General features: G+C 35.1%; 1 long non-coding RNA gene across 1 annotated transcript in view; it reads right to left on the bottom strand.

Moving 5' to 3' along the window:
* The window catches only part of LOC115352142, a 212,902-nt gene that overhangs the window by 168,901 nt on the left and 25,090 nt on the right, over positions 1-18,911 (bottom strand). Inside the window, exons 4-9 of the long non-coding RNA XR_003927000.1 lie at positions 14,788-15,002; positions 10,748-10,952; positions 9,141-9,345; positions 6,862-6,964; positions 5,302-5,395; positions 4,138-4,187 (exon numbers count right to left, since the gene is read on the bottom strand). This is a non-coding gene — a long non-coding RNA (uncharacterized LOC115352142). The remainder of the gene's footprint in view (positions 1-4,137; positions 4,188-5,301; positions 5,396-6,861; positions 6,965-9,140; positions 9,346-10,747; positions 10,953-14,787; positions 15,003-18,911) is intronic.

The following is an 18,911-nucleotide window of genomic DNA, read 5'->3' as shown; positions in this document are numbered from 1 at the left end:
TACAACACAACTTGGCTTTATTGTGGGAACCATTTCCCAGGTCATCCTTTCATTTATTTTTAACCTGAGCAGAATTTAATTTAAAAACTTATCTATCTCTGTGACCTTTACTGAACACCTGGTTATATTAATTGTTTAGAAGTGCAAACTCTAACACTCAGTGGTTAGTAGGCATGAAAACCTATGAAGTCTCCTCAGTTCCTAAAATGAGCATGAGTCATGTCTTTTCTTGAACTGAACGAAGTAGCTGTGCATTAAATATGCTGGCACATCTTCTGCTTGAGCAAGTGGACCGAAATGGTGTGAATTGTTAATGCCTTGCTGCTTTGGTTCACGGCTTGTGATTGATCATTTGTAACTATATCTACTCCTTGTTCCATGAAATCAAGTATGGAGTAATGGGTTCATCAGATTTTTGGGTTAAATTGAGAGTGAAGAGGTACTGTGTGTGGAAATAAGAGTTGCCATGTTCGGGGCTGGCCTTGTAACAGCATGGAATCTAAAGGCGATATTCAAAACCACTTCACTCATCATACGCTTACTGATTCTGAATAGGGTCCATTTGCAGGGGACATTTGGTAGTTTTCCAATACACTTTATGCCTCTTTCTCCACTTCTACCACCCTGCACATCTTTTTTTTTTTTTTTTTTTTTTTTTTTTTAAATTTTAACTAGAATAGCTTGTAACAGGTCAGCATTGAAAATTAATAGATTTAAATAGCTTGCTATGTAAAAGTAAAAATAGCCTTGGACTGAAATGACTGTCCTCCTACTAATTAATGAGACTAGCTAAATATTAAGTCATGCAGGCTATAAAGAACTCGGCAAAGTTTTACTCAGTATTCAGAATTATAATCTCATATTTTGTAGAAAATTAGTTTTCCAGGCAGAAAGAAAGAGTTACAATAGCCTTAATTTTACTACTCAGTCCATTCATGTGCAGGAATGACACATATTTCCAGACACTACAACACAGCTTGTGACTTTGCAAACAGCAGTGTGTGGGACCACAGCAAATACAAGCCAACAGCAACCAGAAGTGACAACTTGCGATGGCCTGCAGGAGAATAATCACATTACAGTATCTCCACAGAACAAGAAAGGTAATGTATGTCAGTATAAAACCTGCTGTAATGCTCACAATGTTCTGTTTGTGCAACAGAAGCCTCACTATACTTACTGTGCTATCTCATCTCCTCCGGTTAAATTTCACCAATTCAGAATAAAACATACTAACTTGTTTCCATTGTTTTAAAACAATTTACAGAAGCTATTTAATTACATGTGAATGTACATCTTGGAGTAAATGAATCACTTTAGTCACATGAAACTTCCAGCCAGGTTTTCCATCTGCTCTTGTGCTGAAGTTCTGAGACAAAACTAAAATCTGGACAAATTTAAGACCAAAAGAGAAATACAGAGCAATAATTGACTACTATAGCTCCTCATTTAGGAGTAAAGAATGAAATGGAAGGGAATGAAATGGAAGGGAAGTGGAAAGGAGTGTACCGCATGTATACATCTGTGTATATGTGTGATGATTATAGCCATATCAAGACAGAAAGAGATACAGCAGTTTAGTTCAATTTAATCCAATCTAGGTCATATAAGATTTTTAATCTTTATTCTTTGTTTAATATTTATCCTGATGAATGTAAGTAGAGTGCAAGTCTACAGCAATCTAGTCGATGCACAAGTTTTTTCATTAAGAGTTTTTGGGAGGCTTCAATCCATGCAACATTGGAGAAATAGAGGAAGCAATCACAAATGAAGAAGCTGCTTTTTTCAGAACTCATTCTGAAAGTTGTCTGTCTTTTTTCCTCTTTTCTCCTCTTGTCTTTATGTTAGCACTAAAGAAAACTTGCTGAGGTCAAGTTTCTACATTTAAGTATTTAATCAGGCTCTTTTTTAACTAGTTGGACTCATGATGGCTCTGTTGGCTTATAATTGTTGTTGGGAAGCTTTCCCACACTTAGGCAAGGAGCCATGCCACCATTTGGAAGAAGTTTTTCAAGCCTATGAAAGTCTTTTATAAAAACAAATAATTTTCCTTTTTATAATTGTGACTAACTTGTAGATGCTCATCTCTATTTTCGAAACATTCAGTGCTGAAGCAGTTACAGAAACCTATCCAGATGAAATTGCAGCAAACAGCCAATGAAAGGTCAAGAAGACCTTCTCAGCCACAGTATGCTTAGAATTCTACAAAATAGTTCATTCTGATGCATTACTGCAGTCCCCCAGTAAGTTCACAGGATCACAGAATGGTTGAGGTTGGAAGGTACCTCTAGTGTTTGTCTAGTCCAGCTCCCTGCTCAAAGAAGGGTCAAGCTAGAGCAGATTGCTCAGGGTTTTCTCCAATAGTATTTTGAATGTCTTCAAGCATGAGACTCTGTAACATCCCTGGGCAAACTGTTCAGTGTTTGACCACCCTCACGGTAAATTTTTTTGTCTTATGTTTAAGTGGAATTTCCTGCACTTCAATTTGTGCCCACTGTTTCTTATCCATTCATTGAATACTACTGAGAAGAATCAGAATCCATCTTCTTTACCCCCGTGCCCCAGCCTATACTAGTGGATTGGATTATAGCTCTCCAGCTGCAGGACTTAGTATTTCCCTTTGTTGAACTTTATGGGATTCCTGTCTGCCTATTTATACATTCTTCCTCCAGCAGTCCTTCTAATGTGCAAAAGTTCATTAAGACTTATACGAAGAAGAAAAGGAACAATACCTATTGCCTAATTCAATAAGCATATAATTTATGTAGAAGGTAGAGAAAGGTCCTGGAGAAAATGAGGGTTAACATTCATAACTATGACCTCATAGATATGAATTTAATTCAGGCAAAAGGCTCACTCCTAATGGACTACAGTTTAAAAAAATACTACCAATGAAGGGATATATTCAGATTTCATAGCAAGCAACTCCAGATATTACTCTAAAAAATTATTACTTAAAAACCAAAGGTTCTGTTCTCCATTCAACCAGATATACATACTGCCAGAGATGAGGAGGAGGAAAAATCGATCTCTCGTCATTTTTTTGCACTCTAATTTACTGAGTCAAGTAAAGATGCTTTATAATGGAACTTAATGCTGTTTCAGTGCTCTGTTAGTTACAACCCATGGTGTCAGCAGCTATGCATTTGCCAGACCAATTCAAACATCTTTTTTATTTTCCCTGCTCATACTGTGCTTTCTGCACTAAACACAGTAAGGTATGTATAAGGGGCTACATTCTGTACGTCAGATAAATTCAACAGATTCAGTTGTGCTCTCCAGTGGAGTTTTAGAACTTCACACAGGTGAGTGGAACTGAGGACTGAGCATTTAGTTTTATTTAAGTATCAAATTTTCATGTAAAATGTATAATCCTTCTACTATTATATATAGTATCTACAATAATATATTGTACATACAACATATCAGTAGACATTTACTATAATAATATATAGTTTATACTATATTATATTACTTTCCATTATATTACATTCTATATATTATTATAAATTGTTCTGAATAGACCAATTAGCTGCATCTGTTAATGTCAATTCTTACTGGTCTGACAAATCAATGAATATACTCCCTTAAGAACAGGCAATAGAGGTATAAAAGGAGAAAAATACAATGGAGCACACAGTACCTGATAGTAGGCATAGAGCTGATTTTTCTGCCTCTATGGGAAAAGTAATGATACACACTCCACAGAGATGTGCTTCTAAATTCAGAATTATAATCCTAGCTAGTTTAAGAATAAAAACACTTCTCTAGCTATGGGATCAATGCCAGTTTACTTTTCCTGGATCTGTCAGAAAAGATGTGTCCACTAAATTCCACATCTGAGGACAGAAATGTTAGGCTGAATCTGAAGTTAAATGCTGGGAAGAAGTGCAGAAAAGAAATACTTGGGTTGATTCTTAGACAGGTCATGTAATTGGCATCAAAGATACTTTTGTTGCAGTACAGGATTTCACAATGAAGGCAGCGTTGAGTGTTTCATCATGACTGAGTTATATTTAAATGCTGGTTTTGAAGGAAATATTTTAGTAGTAACTTATGCTTATATACAAACGCTGCAAGTGTGGTTACACAGTGCGTGATTCAAGAAAATGAGGCACACAAAGGCTTAATCCATACCTTATTATCCAATGTGCCACTGATGTCGTCAGTACCATGAACTGAAAATGCTGCCAAAGAGATAAATAGTTGCGTCACATGGAGTAGGAAGGCTCTGAATATACCAGTGGGTTCTTTTTTCAACAGTACTGACAGGGTAAAAGTCCACTTTCTCCTCAGACAGTTTTGGGGAATATTTAGCTGAGGCTATCATGCTCTTCTTATTACAACTATTTTCATGAGCATTCTCTGTATTTTTTTTAATAATCAAGAATCTTTTTTTTTATCTTTGATCTGAAAGTAGCTGTAAACTTTGAAATAACAATAAAATGCTCATAATGAAGACAGCCTTCTCTCTTCCTAAAATGTGGCCAGGGAATGCTATCTGGCTCCTGAGGACAGTCAACATATCCTGAAACCTCTACTCCTACCTGGGATGAAATCTGATTTGCTTCTCTGAAAGTGCTTAGGACTAGAAGAGAAATAAGCAGACTACTTATATAGACATTTGTCGAGGTGCACAACTCAAAGAATTTAAGGCTCCTTTTAATGATTTAAAAATGCTACATCTTCCTCATACACTTCTCCCATGACAGGAGGATTATTTATAGACACAGGCACTTCTAAAATCTGAAGCTCTTGAACTCATTTATTTAAAACCTTGTACTAAAAAACTTTGGTCTGAATAACAGAGATACTCGGGAAAAAGGAAAAAAAAAGTCATAGGGATATATACTTAGATGCCTAATTAAATTTGTAGTACAAATATATAGCTGTTTGTTAGAAAACAGCCCTGAAGGAAAGCTCAAAGAAATATTTCTTAGCCTTCTTAAACAGAGTTGGAGTGATGTCTTATTTATAGACAATATACAAGGGTAGAAGAGATGAACTGTGTGTGCTATCCCATTAAAACTGTAAGAAAAAGCTCTCAGACTAATGAAGTACCTACAGAAAAGACATGCAATCACTGAAAAAAGGATGAAAAATTATGCAAATACAAAAATGCTAGAATTACATAAAACAATAGCTTTATTCATGAGCTTTTTTACTGACTATTTGCCATTTTTAGTTCAATTTAAGGGCACCAACCTATACAAACGATTAAAAAAATAAGTCCAGATTCACTTTTCAGTTCTAAGTCCTCAATGTAGTAAACAGAAAGCCTGTCCTACAAATCCTACTTACCAGTGATGATATTGCCAATTTTTTCTCCACATACATTGTATTAGCATTTCACTGGAGAAGTAAGATTCATCCTCAGTGTGCAATCACCTGAAATCTTTAAAAAACAGAAAGGCATTACTTCAAATAATTAAGACCTAGCTCTTTAACAAATACGTTAAGAAAAACAAAAAAGCCCCGCCATACTACGAATACGCTCTAAACAGCTACAAAGTAAATATTTACCACTTAGAGAACAAATGCCTTTGCAATGTAGTTTATACCCCACATAAAATGCAAAACGTACAGCTGTCGATCCTTTGCTTTCCGGTAACAACTATACACATTGGCAAGTACAGCATTCTATATATGCAAATTTATTAGAAGTGCAAGAAATCAAATACTCCAAGTTACCCTTGGAAAAAAAAAGTAATTGCAACTCTAAAAAAACATTATCTGGTTTTTACCAACTGAAATAGTATGAACTGAAAAATAAAAATTTAGATGCTTATGAAAAATGAATCTACTTCTATCAGATGCTGTACACGTACATGTAACAGGAAGCTCTACTTCAAAGACTTTACAAAGTAAGATACAGACGGAAAACTGTTATCAATTCTAATTAGTTTAGCCTCAGAAAAATATGAATAGGCTGTGCAAAATTTTTTAATGTGTATTCATAAACCATAGATGGTCATGGTAGAAAAACAATATAATGTAGCAATGTATTAAAAGTTACCCAGTGACTTCAGCAAAGGACACCTTAGCAGTGGAAAACGTATGGCCTACTAGCACACATTTGAGTTACACTGGGTGCTGCACAACAGAAAGGCAGGCTTGATTTTCCCTACTACACTTTTATGCTAACAGAGTGTTTTGACTAGAGCACGCATGCTTTCAATGCTTTGAATAAAAAGATATGCTAAACTCCAGAAATGTCACAATTGCTTAATTTAACCTATGCTTCTCATTAAACATACAAACACATATTTTTGTATTAGTTTAAATGTTTAATTCTAAATAACTTTTTATTCTGCTAGCAAAGATAGAAACTCTCCTTTAGAAATATTTAGAACAACACACTCCAAACATAATAATGTTTTGGCTTGTTGTATACCATCACAACAGGGGATATCACAAGCCATTTCTTGTGCCCACAGTTCAATTCTAAATTATGCTTATTGTCCATGTCCACATTGTTCTGATTTTTCCTAGTCATGCATTACAGCTATCGTTTTAGAGAGAATCCTCCCACTATTAGGATTTTATGCTGAACCAAGTTTTCAGATTCAATAACATAAAGTCATATACCTCAGACAATTTAAAACATTTATTTCTTGATAGCATCCCTTTAATACTATTTGCTTGCTACACATACTTCAAAATAATTGATTATTGAATATTTAGCTTACCTTTCTCCAGTTTGTACAGAAATCATAATACTTAAGAATATATACAATAGCTGTTTTTATATCGTGCAATACTATTCAGTGAATGCAAATTTTATGAAAGAGGTGAATCATCACTATAGGAGTTGTGTGATTAAAGCAGAAACTGTCACTGAAATGGTGCTAGGGAAATTACCTGTCATTCTTTCGAAGAAAGTCTAAGATAGATAGCACACAAGTTACTTTTTGGTGACAGAAATGGCAATACTTTGACCAGAAGAAATTCATTGTTCATGGAACTGTTGTAAAGAAAAGACAAGAGGAAAATACTAACGACATTATTCACCCATCATGCCTGTTTCAGGTCAGTCAGGTGAATATCGTAAGCTGTCTTTTTCAAGGCACTCATAGAGAAAACAGAGCCAAAGTATGAAGAAAAATTTTGTGTCTTGTAAATTTTAAGAGGAATGTGTCCCATTTTAAAAATCCCACATTCAACTGCAATAACACATGTTCAAGTGTGAAAAACACGTCTCCTACCTCAACAGAATTCACATTCCATAACTGACACTGCACACCAGACTTAGGAGAGATGCTGCCTCTCCAAAGAAATACAATTTAAAGACAAAGAGAACACACCATCAATAAAATTTTGTGTTTCCTTGGTTGTTGGGGTTTTTTTTCCTTTTTTTTCCACTTTCAATTGTAATTACAGTACCTTCAATGCTGTTCTAACATGCACAAACATAGAACTCTTTTGAAAGCGGTGCATACCACTTAGGATTGCTAAAATACAACATATTCCACTTCACTTGCCCATTTTGGTACATATTTGCCATATTTAGGCCCAAATGCCATGTTTCTGACCCAGTTCCAACCTAACTCAGAACACTTTTTCTGGCAAGAGAGAAGAGAAGATGGGAAAACATGCAAATATATTACAAAGTCTTACAATGGGGTCAAGATCCTCCAATAGTTGTAGTTTCTGATTCTTTACAACTGAATTTTCCTTAGCTTTTCAGGAAGTTGCCTTACTGAAAATACCCGTCTAAAATAGATTTGGGAGAACCAGGTTCAAGTCTAATGAGAACCAAACAGAATGTGGACACGTATTCAGGTCTCCCCTATCAAATTTTAGTCTCAGATCTCTGTCTTAAAAAATGTTTGGAAAGATCTTAGCTCAGAAAGAGTATTTTAGACATTTTCTAAACTGTGGCAGGACAGAAAAGCTGTTTTATACTGGTTCAAATATAAAACAAATAGGAAAAAAATTCTAAACATACTTATTCTTTCCAATTTTATTTGCATAAGGATAGGCATTTTCAGCATGAAAAAAATACTTTCCTTCAATGAATTATGAATCCTATTTGATATACATCAGTATATTGATTGCTGTATGGTAGATGTGCAGTTCTTCCATCAGAAGCCTGTACAGTGACTAAATAGAGATGGGAGGAAGACTGTACAGTCTGGTAAATCTGCCTTTTTGAGAATTGAAACAGAGACAGCAATTGTTCAGTGTGTCCTTTTTTCTCATTCATTCACTGATACAAATCTAGCATAACTGAAGTGAGAATGTTATTGCTTTTGTCAGGGTTTCAGAACAAAAAGAATCAAACAACCTTCAGTTGTACTTCAGACCTTCCTGCCAAGACACCACCAGTATTTGGTGAATTCACATCACCCTACATAGCTGGTCCACTTTTTCATTAATAGGTAAAGGTCTGAAAAGAAATAGTTACTGACTACAGAGAAACAAACATACTTTTCATACAGTAGCGACAATCTGCGGAGCATTTTGCTTATTATACATAGAAAAAACCCTGTATTTCAATTGGTTTTTTAAATCATGCTAAGTGAATGATGCTGCAAAAGGAAAGGAATAATGTCCCATTCAAATAACAAACAATATTTGCATTCAACAAAAATGAAAATGGTCTGCTTCTGATATATTCTTTGTGATTTGACTACACCATGACTGGGGCTGTCCCAGATGAGGGCAGTGTGCTAGGAAATTGTCAACATATGCACCATATGTACCATATGCTGCCTTTATTCTTCCACTTTTCTTTAGACATCCACTCAAAGACAGGATATTGGACTAGATGAAAGTCCAGTCTGACACAGTATTGCAATTTTTATGGTCATTTGTTTTTGTTTTCAATTTATAAGCAAGAAATATGTTTTCTTTTTAAATCACTAGACTAGATGAAATACCATTTTGAAGATTTTTAAATATTTTTATTTTACACTTACTGTTGCATTAATACCTGAGACACTGATTTTCAATCTATTTTAAATGTGTCAACCTTTATACATTCATCTTTCAGTGGAGGATCAGACACTTGTATAAAATTCAAATGGGAATGCATATAAACATAGAACTTTTCCTTTGTCCTTAGTTCTCCTTCCCCTGCACCAAGTGGTACATACATGCCAGAATCTTCCCAACAATTTTTTCTCTTTCAGACTTACTTGTTTCTTTCCACTCCCATGCAACATTTTTTCTTGTGCTGGCAAAAGTATTTAGGTGAGTGTGCAGTGAATCAGATTCCAGAAACTATTCCAGACTAAAATTGATGATTTTAACTGGTTTATTTTTGGTGTATGTCATCTTCTCTATGTGGTTCACTGAATGATGGAACAAAACCTTTGTGCTGTCCAGGGAGCTGCAGAAGTCCTACAATGACAGGGCACAAGTGGTGGAAGCCTCTTTTAGCAACAGCGCTGCAATACACTGACTTGAAATGTATTCAAAACTATGGCCTCTGTCACTTTTGGATACCCTTTACAAGCAGTCCACACACCTATAAGGCCTCATGGGTATAAGTATAATAATTAATGTTCTAGGTCAAGACATCCTCATGGAAAAAAAACCCCAAAGATTGATTAATACTGTATCGAACTACTGAATCTGTGTGATGTTCAAAAATTATTGCTGAACTTTTTTGCTCCAATGTACAGACAAGTTTGATCTGTGTGTTTTGATTATCCTCATCATATTGAAGTATCGTGAATGTCCTAGTTAGACAACAGGTTCTAAGAACATTTATTGCAGAATTAGAAAACTGACAGACATATGACCTTTTGTTAACTGAGCCAGATACAGTTCTCCTGGGTATTATTTTAGTGGGTAAAAATTATAATTACAATAGAATAGAATATTTCAGTTGGAAGGGACCTACAATGATCATATTGTCCGACAGACATAAAAAAAAACAGATTCACAATTCAGAGAGGGCTGAACACTAACATTCCAGGCATTCAAAATCCCTTACATGTAGGGAAAATCTTTGCAAAGTATTCCATGTTGTGAATCAGCCCAAGGTTTGAAATGTATTTAAAATTTATTTTTAGAAACTCATTTCAAATATATCACAGACTAATAATAGAAATGAGGGGATATAAAGTATATGTGCCATACTTGTTTTGGGACAAATACATATACCCTTCTAGACTTACCTGAAAACAAAGACAGCGTATCAATTCTTCTAAAATCTACTGAATTGTCAAGTATTAAAATGCCTTATACAAGAAAAAAAGTTTCTTGTATATAGCGTAGCTTTAAAATATGTTGTTATATGGTTATAGTGTCATACCTTTTAAGACAAACATTTTAACTAGTGAATATTTATAAATAAATATCTAACCTTATCAAAATTGACTGTATTTTCATACATATATAACACATATAAAATATATAACCCATGCATCAAATAATCTTAGAAATAATGTTCCTTGGTAATAAATCCTCAGATAACATACTGTTAGATAGCACACATAAAAGAGGAGAAGAAATAGGCATAATCAGAAGCAAGGTGACTACCAGGTAAAGACAAGCAGATTAAAAAGCAGGGGGGATTTCAGGAAAGAGGGAGCACAGAAGTAAAATTCCCTTTATCTAACCTGAACAGACATATAATCCCCTTTTGTTGAATTCCAAGGCTTTGTAATTTAAGGGATTTTTTGGCTTTTTTTTTTAAAAGAATAATCTATAGTTATACAAAAGCAATAAAACTGCGGTAACAATGGAGGTACTTTGGAGATGCATTCATTCAAACATGCTAATAAACAGAGGTTACCTTTTCAATTTGATTTTGTGATCCAATAGGCTCACAGTTATCCTGCCCTGTGCAGTTCTTAAACACTAAAATTCTGCCAGAGGTGTCCTCAATAATTTTCTACATGCAGTTGGAAATGACAGGCTTGGTTTTCTTTTGCTTGACACCATTATGAAGAACCAGGCCATTCACTGTTCAAGATACTTCTTCATTAATGACAGATGGTCTGAAAGAAAAAAAAAAAAAAAAAAAAAAAAAAAAAAAAGTAAAGTCAATATTTGGCTTCAAAATTAAAAACGGACACATCATGCTCCCCTTTCCCTATTACCTTAAAAATACACACACTGGCCTGTCTCCACTTAGATGCTGGTATTTTCTGAAATACTACCACCAGCTTCCTACTTACCGTGACATAAGCTGTAGCAAGCTGTCTGCAGTGATAGCCTGCATAAATCATCATTCCTGAAGGGAACAGATGTTCAGGGTATGAAAGAGTAATACCACAATTTAGTCATAATTAAAATTCACCTTAGCATGCCTCTATCAGTGAGCAGAGAGGAACATTTCACTTCTCACCTACAAAAATGAAATGCCTCTCATTTCTCCTGCTTCAGGAAAATTAAGCCTGAATCTTTTGTACATTATTTGAGTTCCATATCTGACACTGCATCATATAAATGACATTTTTATTTCACTTCAACTGTTAGTTTTCTTCTTTTTCCAAACACTAGAAAATGACCTCTAAATGCTGTACTGCCTCTGCACAAATTGCACTTACAATTAAATCTTCAAAGGAGATTGTTGTACATTGCATGCAGAAATATAATCAGTAGCTATCTAGCTACAGATCAAAACTGTGCCAATAAACATACTCATTGTACTGATAACAATTCAGTCTGAGTTGGATATATTTTAAAAACTTAGGAGCTGAAGGCCTTTAAAAATTATTTAGTAATCTAAGATCACTAAACTCAGTGGGAGTTAGAGGATTAACTCAGGAAAAATTTGATCCTTAGCCTTGTAACTGCCATTAATGTTAATGGAATGTGTCTATACATCTAATTTCAAAAATGTAAGCCTCATACTGCTATTATTACTGTTGTATTACGTTAGATGCATGACAGTTCCTTTGAAAAATTGGTTTCAATTCACAAATCTTTTTATCATGAGGCTACTTTATTATGAAATATAAAGCATGTGGTAATTATGTTAATAAATATGTCTCTAAACCCACTAAAGTGTAAATGGCTGAGCTTTTCATAGCGATTTAAAGTTCTAAGACAAAAGATAATTAATTTATCTTCTCATCAACATTGATATTGGCAATCAATTTGAAATAAAACTCTCACTAAACCATGGTTTAGTTTCCCAACTAAATATCTTTAGTGACTGTCAACCTATGGAACTTCTTCACACTAGATTCTAAAGTCCATGGATTAGATCAGATCCTCAGTGAATGTAAATTAGCTAACCTTATTGAATTCAGTACAGCTACAGTAATTTACCAGGACTAAGAATGTGAATTTATAAATCTATTAATCTAGTAGGTGTCATTTTGTAACCAAAGTTACTTTTCAATAAGTAAGTGAATTTCAAATTTACATCTGAAAAATTGTTCTTTCTTTTCTTCCACAAGGATGCATCTACATTAACATTCTAGTTCAAACAAAGACTGTGATTTTCAAGTGAGGAACTTATAGCTTCCACTTAATGTACTTTGATTCATATCACAGAGCAGTTTCAAAGCATGCAAACTGATATCCTTTGGATGAAACTAAACTAATGGATGCGCTCCAGAGGTGTACCTAAAGATAGGTCCTCCCATAAGTCCACCGCACAGACTAGAGCTAGCCCAGAGTAAAATCTCTTAAAATGCGTGTAGTGTGGACATTAAGTTCCTTTGTGCTAACTGCTTCATTCCACAGATCTGTTTTTCTGGTGCTGTACAACTTGTTAACGGAGATGTAACTTCATTTTCCTGCTCCCATCTCCAGAGCTCTTCCTGTTACTTGTAGAACTTATGAATTTTGCCCTATCTTTACTTTTGAAAGAGCACAAATGTGCACTTGCAGTTGTCAGGAAGGTATTCTGTGGTTGCTGTGAAAACCAACTGGCATGTGCACGTGGTATGAACTTTTTAGAAACCTGCTGTTAAAACTCTAAACATTCCCATTGCCACTGACTAGGTTCCAGCACCAAAGGACTTTGCTAACGCCAGTTGTACTGAGTAGACTCTTAGGCTCAAAATAGCCTTTTACATAGTATATTTAAAACTAGAATGCCGGGTAGGATACAGATGGGTGAAGAGCGTTAGTTCTTACCTGCTACAGGTAAGAAAAAGTAACGATGCTAGATTGGGAAATGCAGGGAGACTTCACTGAATGGCATTAACAATTCTGTGGATTTCACACTCTTTATTATTAAACAACTGGGAAAGGTTTATTATTATTGATTTATTATTCATTTAGAAAGCATGGAAGTTTTACTAAATCCATTTTAGAAATGGGGCCCCTGAAAAGTTGTACACAATCTCACAGAAGAGCTTGAAATAATCTTGTCTCTAAAAGGCCATGCTCAAATATCAACCACTTATCCATACAGAACAGTTACTTTTTACTTAATGAACAACAATTTATGAAGACATTTTTCTTATGGACATTATTTTTTATGTTAATAACGCCCATTTGTGTGAAAAGATTATTTTGGTTGACTGTGTAAGACACCCTGTCAACTCAGCATATAGGATGGCTTGACTATCTCTTGGTCCCTCCATCAATACAGGTTCCAAGTTGTATGAGATGGTAGTAACGAGGAAGATGCACCTCAGAATCCATATGGACAGCGTATCTTGAAACACGCCTTCATGTGATTATCCATGAATTCCACTTCTGATCACAAGAAAACAGTGACCTTGTAATAAAGAGGTGGTTGCAAGACCAGTTTAACTACTGGTTGAAAACAATCTTTACTAACATTGGAAAACAGATCTTAAAATCTCAATTAAGCAACACCAGTGAGTAAAAAGATGGACTGACTAGCATTTGGAAATTTTTGAAAACGGTATGTTTTCAGAGAAGTTGCAAAAGGTAGTTCAGCCTTGGAAGAAAGGGCTCTAACAGACATTGACAAATCTAGTCCAAGTCTGTGCCACGATTTAGTTTGGTAGAGTATTCATTTCTATAGTTATTGGACAAATATTATGTGCTATTTCCCATATAAGCAAGTATTACAAGTTGGCTGTTGCACAACAGCAAAAAGATGTTTCTCAGTTTGGGTACGCTACGCTAAGTAAGTGTAGTTTGGTTTCCTCATGAGCACAGTGGTACTTGGAAAAGAAGTGGCAGCTGATTTAGATTATAATGAAAGATGACATAAGGTGAAACTTAAGAGATTGCCTGGCATTGAATGATAAGAGCAAGTAGATGCCTAAAGGTGAATTTAGGAAGATGATAGCTGCCTAAGCCAAAGAATGTGATAAAGAAAAATTTTGCCCACCCCTTAAGGTTACATCCACAGGACCCTTAAGGCTGGCTGGAGAATTGCTCTGAAGGTCGAGCTTGTCTGTGTTCTGTAGTATAAGCCTGCAAGGAAGCTTCAAGCACAATAGGAATAAGCCTCTAGGAATCTGCATGGCCAAAAATGCTAAGCGTGACAATTTATTCCCAGCCTTGACTGAACAAGATGTCAATGAGCTTGTTGTGTCCATGGAGGGCAGGCACTGCACAATAATGAGTATACTTCTGCCACTTCAGAGCAGCGTAGACATAAAATCAGGCACTTGAGTGTCTTTGTGTTCCCTTATTTTCAACAATAAATTACTCTTGCTGCCTGAAATTGTCTGTACATAAATGCTGCTGTGCATCCTTAAGCGACCACGAGCCAACCTGATTTGAGAAGTTTGGCAGCTACCAGTCTTTTGGGGCTCACAAACCAGGAATCTCCAGAGCAAAATCCCCTCATTGAGGGGATACCCCAGATATAGTAAGTGCAGAGACAAACACTGGTAGCACTGAGTTTATCACAAAGTAAACCAGACGTGAGCATTTAAATCAAAAAACGACCTGAAGAATGGTAGTAAAGTCTCATTTATAGAAGTGGCCAAGTGTTTGTATTTCCTGGGCAGAGGGAGGTCAGATTCTATAATCTTCTCAATCTGACAGACTCAGTTCCATATTTCACAATTCCCAGGAGAGTGCTCGTAATCTCCAGTATGCAGGCTGGATTGAGATCTCTCTCTCTTGTTGCTATTGGACTGTGCAGCACTAGTGCAAAATTCCTCGGGGAAGAAAGAAAGAATAGCCATTGGAAACTGGCTTTACAGACCATTAATAATAAAAGCACTTATTTGGAACTAGGGTAAGGATTTTATAATGCCAGTCTTACACAATGTCTCAACAAGGGTTTTAAGCAGAGGCAGCAGATGAGATTTCAGCTTCATTCCTTCCTTCAGGATTTTAGTGTCTGTTGTAAATGCTGCTTCTCTTGAACCTACCCTATGCTTCACACTGGTGCTATAACTGAAAATGTTGTTACACATAACAGAAGTGATTGATGGGAGACTGGAAGGAAGTTTCTAACCCTACTAAAAATATTTTGAGGTCTTTACGTGCCTAGGATATGTGACAGAAACAGAGCAAATATGGACAATGGAATGTAGAAGACTGCCAAGGTTTGTAGGGAGAGAGGATATATTCTATTAAACTAACAACTACAATAAGAAAAAACAGACAAGCTGTTTGACATATAAGTCCTTCTTGCATTGCTTAAATACTTAGATCATCTACAAGGACCTACTACTATTACTACAACACAACAAGTGGATTTCATTCACTTTCAGAGTTGGGAATAAAATGCAGCAGCATTATGTAAAAGGAGAAGTTAAAAAATCCTGGAGAGAAGGCAGCTGAGAGGAGGTCTGACCACAAGCTTCAACTACCTAAAGAACGGCTATAGGAAGGACAGAGAAAGAGGCTTCTCAAAGGAGGACATGAGGAAATAATCACAGCTGCGGCATGGGAAAATTCAACTTAATGTAAGGGAAAAAAATTGACAGTAATTAAGCAGTGGAAAGGCTTGCCCAGAGAGGCTGGGGAATTTCCATCCTCAGAAATTTTCAAAACTTGACTGGATAATGCCCCAAGCAACCTGTCCTACCTTTGAAGTTAGCCCTATTTGAGGAGATTGGACTAGATGACCTGCAGAGGTCCTTTTCAAGGCAAATTATTCTGTGATTCTCAGTGATCTGCCACTGTGTAGCAGATAGTTGTACAAGCTACTGCCAACCATAATGTACCTTAATTTGTTAACCACTAAGTTAACACTAAGTGCTTGATACTGCAAATTTGCAAATCTTAACCTAGGTTTTTATACAAATCATTTACATAAATTTTTATGCCAGAATTTACCATAATTTTCAAAAATTAAATTACATGCTTGGGATTATGCTTAACGTTAGCTGTTGAAATTATTTAAAAAAGATCAGGAACACTAGTCAATAATTAAGTACAGAAAGTGAAGATTAACTCAGCAAATTGACATTACACTGAGAACTGTAGATAAGCAGAGTATATTTCCTAAATGGAAGTAACCTCCCTAAAACACACTGTAACACTGCTACTGCTAGTTAAAGTGGCTGTAAATCTTTAATCATCTCAAAATAGCGGAGTTACAGTTCAAATTCATATGCCAAGGAATACCTTCCTCCAGCAAAAGAATTCTTAATGATATGATGACATAGAGGTTCACTATTAAGAATTAAGAATGTCACTTGCAGAATAACAAATATAAACCCACAGAGCACTAAAATTTTCATTTGACATTCCCTATATAAGTACTAACTATACTGTTCATGATCTGAGCCGAGGTTTGTATGTTATACGCATTTCCTGTTACACTGAACTTACTTCAAAATTCAGATTTGTTATTCTCCCAACACCTATCCCCTTCATTCACAATTGCTTTACACTGTCATTGTTGAAACAAGATTTACAGAGTTGTAAGAAACTTTCTTCAAATAATAATATAAAGGATTAAACTTACAGGTTTAAAGGGACTAGCATATAGTATTATAAATATATTGATATTGTATGCTACATACTATATTTTTCATATGTACTCAGACACACCTTGCTTTTTCTCTCCATTTCCTTGTCTTGATAGAAATAAGTACCAACCAATGCCTCAAACAACCTTCGTAACCACATGAATCCAAAACTTACCCTCTGGAAAAAAATACTTTAATCTATTAAAAACAGGACATAATTTTCTCAGTTCCCACTTTTTAAAATTCTGAAAATGGAGTGATACATTTTAAAGGGTACAGAACAGTAAGAGAGACATGAATCTGAAATATGTCTTATATATAAATACAGTTAAGTGTTAATATAATAAATATGAAACTCCCTGATACAGACTTATGAAATAGGAAGAAAGGCCTAAGCTTCCTTGAATTTAAACACTCTAGTAGTAACAACACATAATGTTGCATTCAGTTATGTCCTCTGTTCAAATTACTGATGTCTCTGTATTTGGGAAACATATTATGCCCAGATCACATTCCTGTGTTTAAATAAGTTTACAGTCACTCCCTTTTCTTTAAATACTTCAGAGTTTTTTGTTTCTACATGTTCTGAAGTGTCATCATTTGTTGCCACAGGCACAATGGCTATATTTAACTAATAACGACAGCAGTTGTCATTAGATTTTAAACTCGCTAACACTAGTCTGACATATTATTTGAAGTATGGCTTAATTCTAAATTTGATTAAAATTACAAACATCCCATCTTCTCTGCCAGTCAACATATTTCATCCCCTTGCCCTGAACTTTTCTGTGAACTCTTCAGGAAAATAGGTCATGGTATTAGTGTCCATTTAAACGAAAGAAGGCCCCCAGATTGTGAAAAGACTTTTACATGCTTTTCACAAAACACAAATAAAAATTTAAGTTCATCAATGAATGATCAATGTTTTTCACTATGTTTTGAATGATAGAAATCTGAAGTCTAGCATTTACTTTACAAAAATCATATTATATTTCCTTTTAAAAAATGAAGTTACATTTTACTTTGGGAAATAATTGAAAATATGTAAATGATTAGCAATTAAAACTGCTAATATTAGTCTAACAAAACAGGGAATCAATACTAAAAATTAAGCAAAAATTCCTATGATTATACTTCAGCAGTCCAGAAGCAATGAAAATTGTTTCAAGAAATCAAAAATTTGGTGTTGGTACAGTTTAAAAGAAATAATTAATACTTGTTCATGTCATTTCATATGAATTCTTCCTTTATTTACACTCAAGTAAACCTGAAATTATTTGGGGAATTAAACAGGTGTAAATGCCAAATAGAATAAATAAGATAAGCTCTGAAAAGACTGCAACAACAATGCAGTACAAAAAAAACATATAGAGACTGGGTGAAAGGTTAAGACTCTTCGGCTTTTTGGCTCCCAGCCCAAAATTCAATTGATAGGTTGATAGGTTCTCTCACTTGGCAGAGAGAAGAGAGAGAATGCCTCTTAGTCACCAGTGCTCTATATTTATCTTCCCCATTCCTCTCAAATTTTCCTCTTGAACTTACATGCACTGGATCTAGAATGATAATGGTTGGAAGACTGTCTGTCTCGTTCTGGATTGGGATGAATTTCTCCATTCCGCACAGCTGGCAATCAATTTTGGTTTGGGTTTTTTTTATATAGGGGTCAGAGATGTAATTATAAATTATTTTAACAGATTCTTAATGCAGTCTACAAGTTAGTGGGGATACAGATCTCAATGTTTTTCATTTCTTGAAGAATTTTTCATTTTAACACTCCTGCTTAGTGCAAATAAAGGAACTAAGACAAAGGTTCTACAGGCCAAGAACCTTCTCTGTTGTTATGTGAAAGGTATAGATGAAACATTCTTACAACTCCTGGTTCTTTCTACACATAAGGATGTCTCAGAATTTACCCTGGATTTGTCTTCCAGGATATTTTTGGGGTGATGTTAGGACAAGTTCAGCTACTGATTTACGCAGCTGTACTTTTCACATTTAATTTACATTGTTTTGGCTGTACCTTACCGTTTCCATGTTCTTTTATTCAAAATACAATTATAAGCCACATTTGGAAAGTATTTTTCCAATCTAGAAATTAGCATTATTCTTTTTTTTATTACAGAATTGCTGACTTCTTTACCA

Source organism: Aquila chrysaetos, chromosome 16 (genome assembly GCF_900496995.4).
Source record: "Aquila chrysaetos chrysaetos chromosome 16, bAquChr1.4, whole genome shotgun sequence".
Lineage (NCBI taxonomy): Eukaryota > Metazoa > Chordata > Aves > Accipitriformes > Accipitridae > Aquila > Aquila chrysaetos.
The sequence above is the reverse complement of the archived record's forward strand: the minus strand, read 5'-3'. Positions and strand labels throughout refer to the sequence as shown.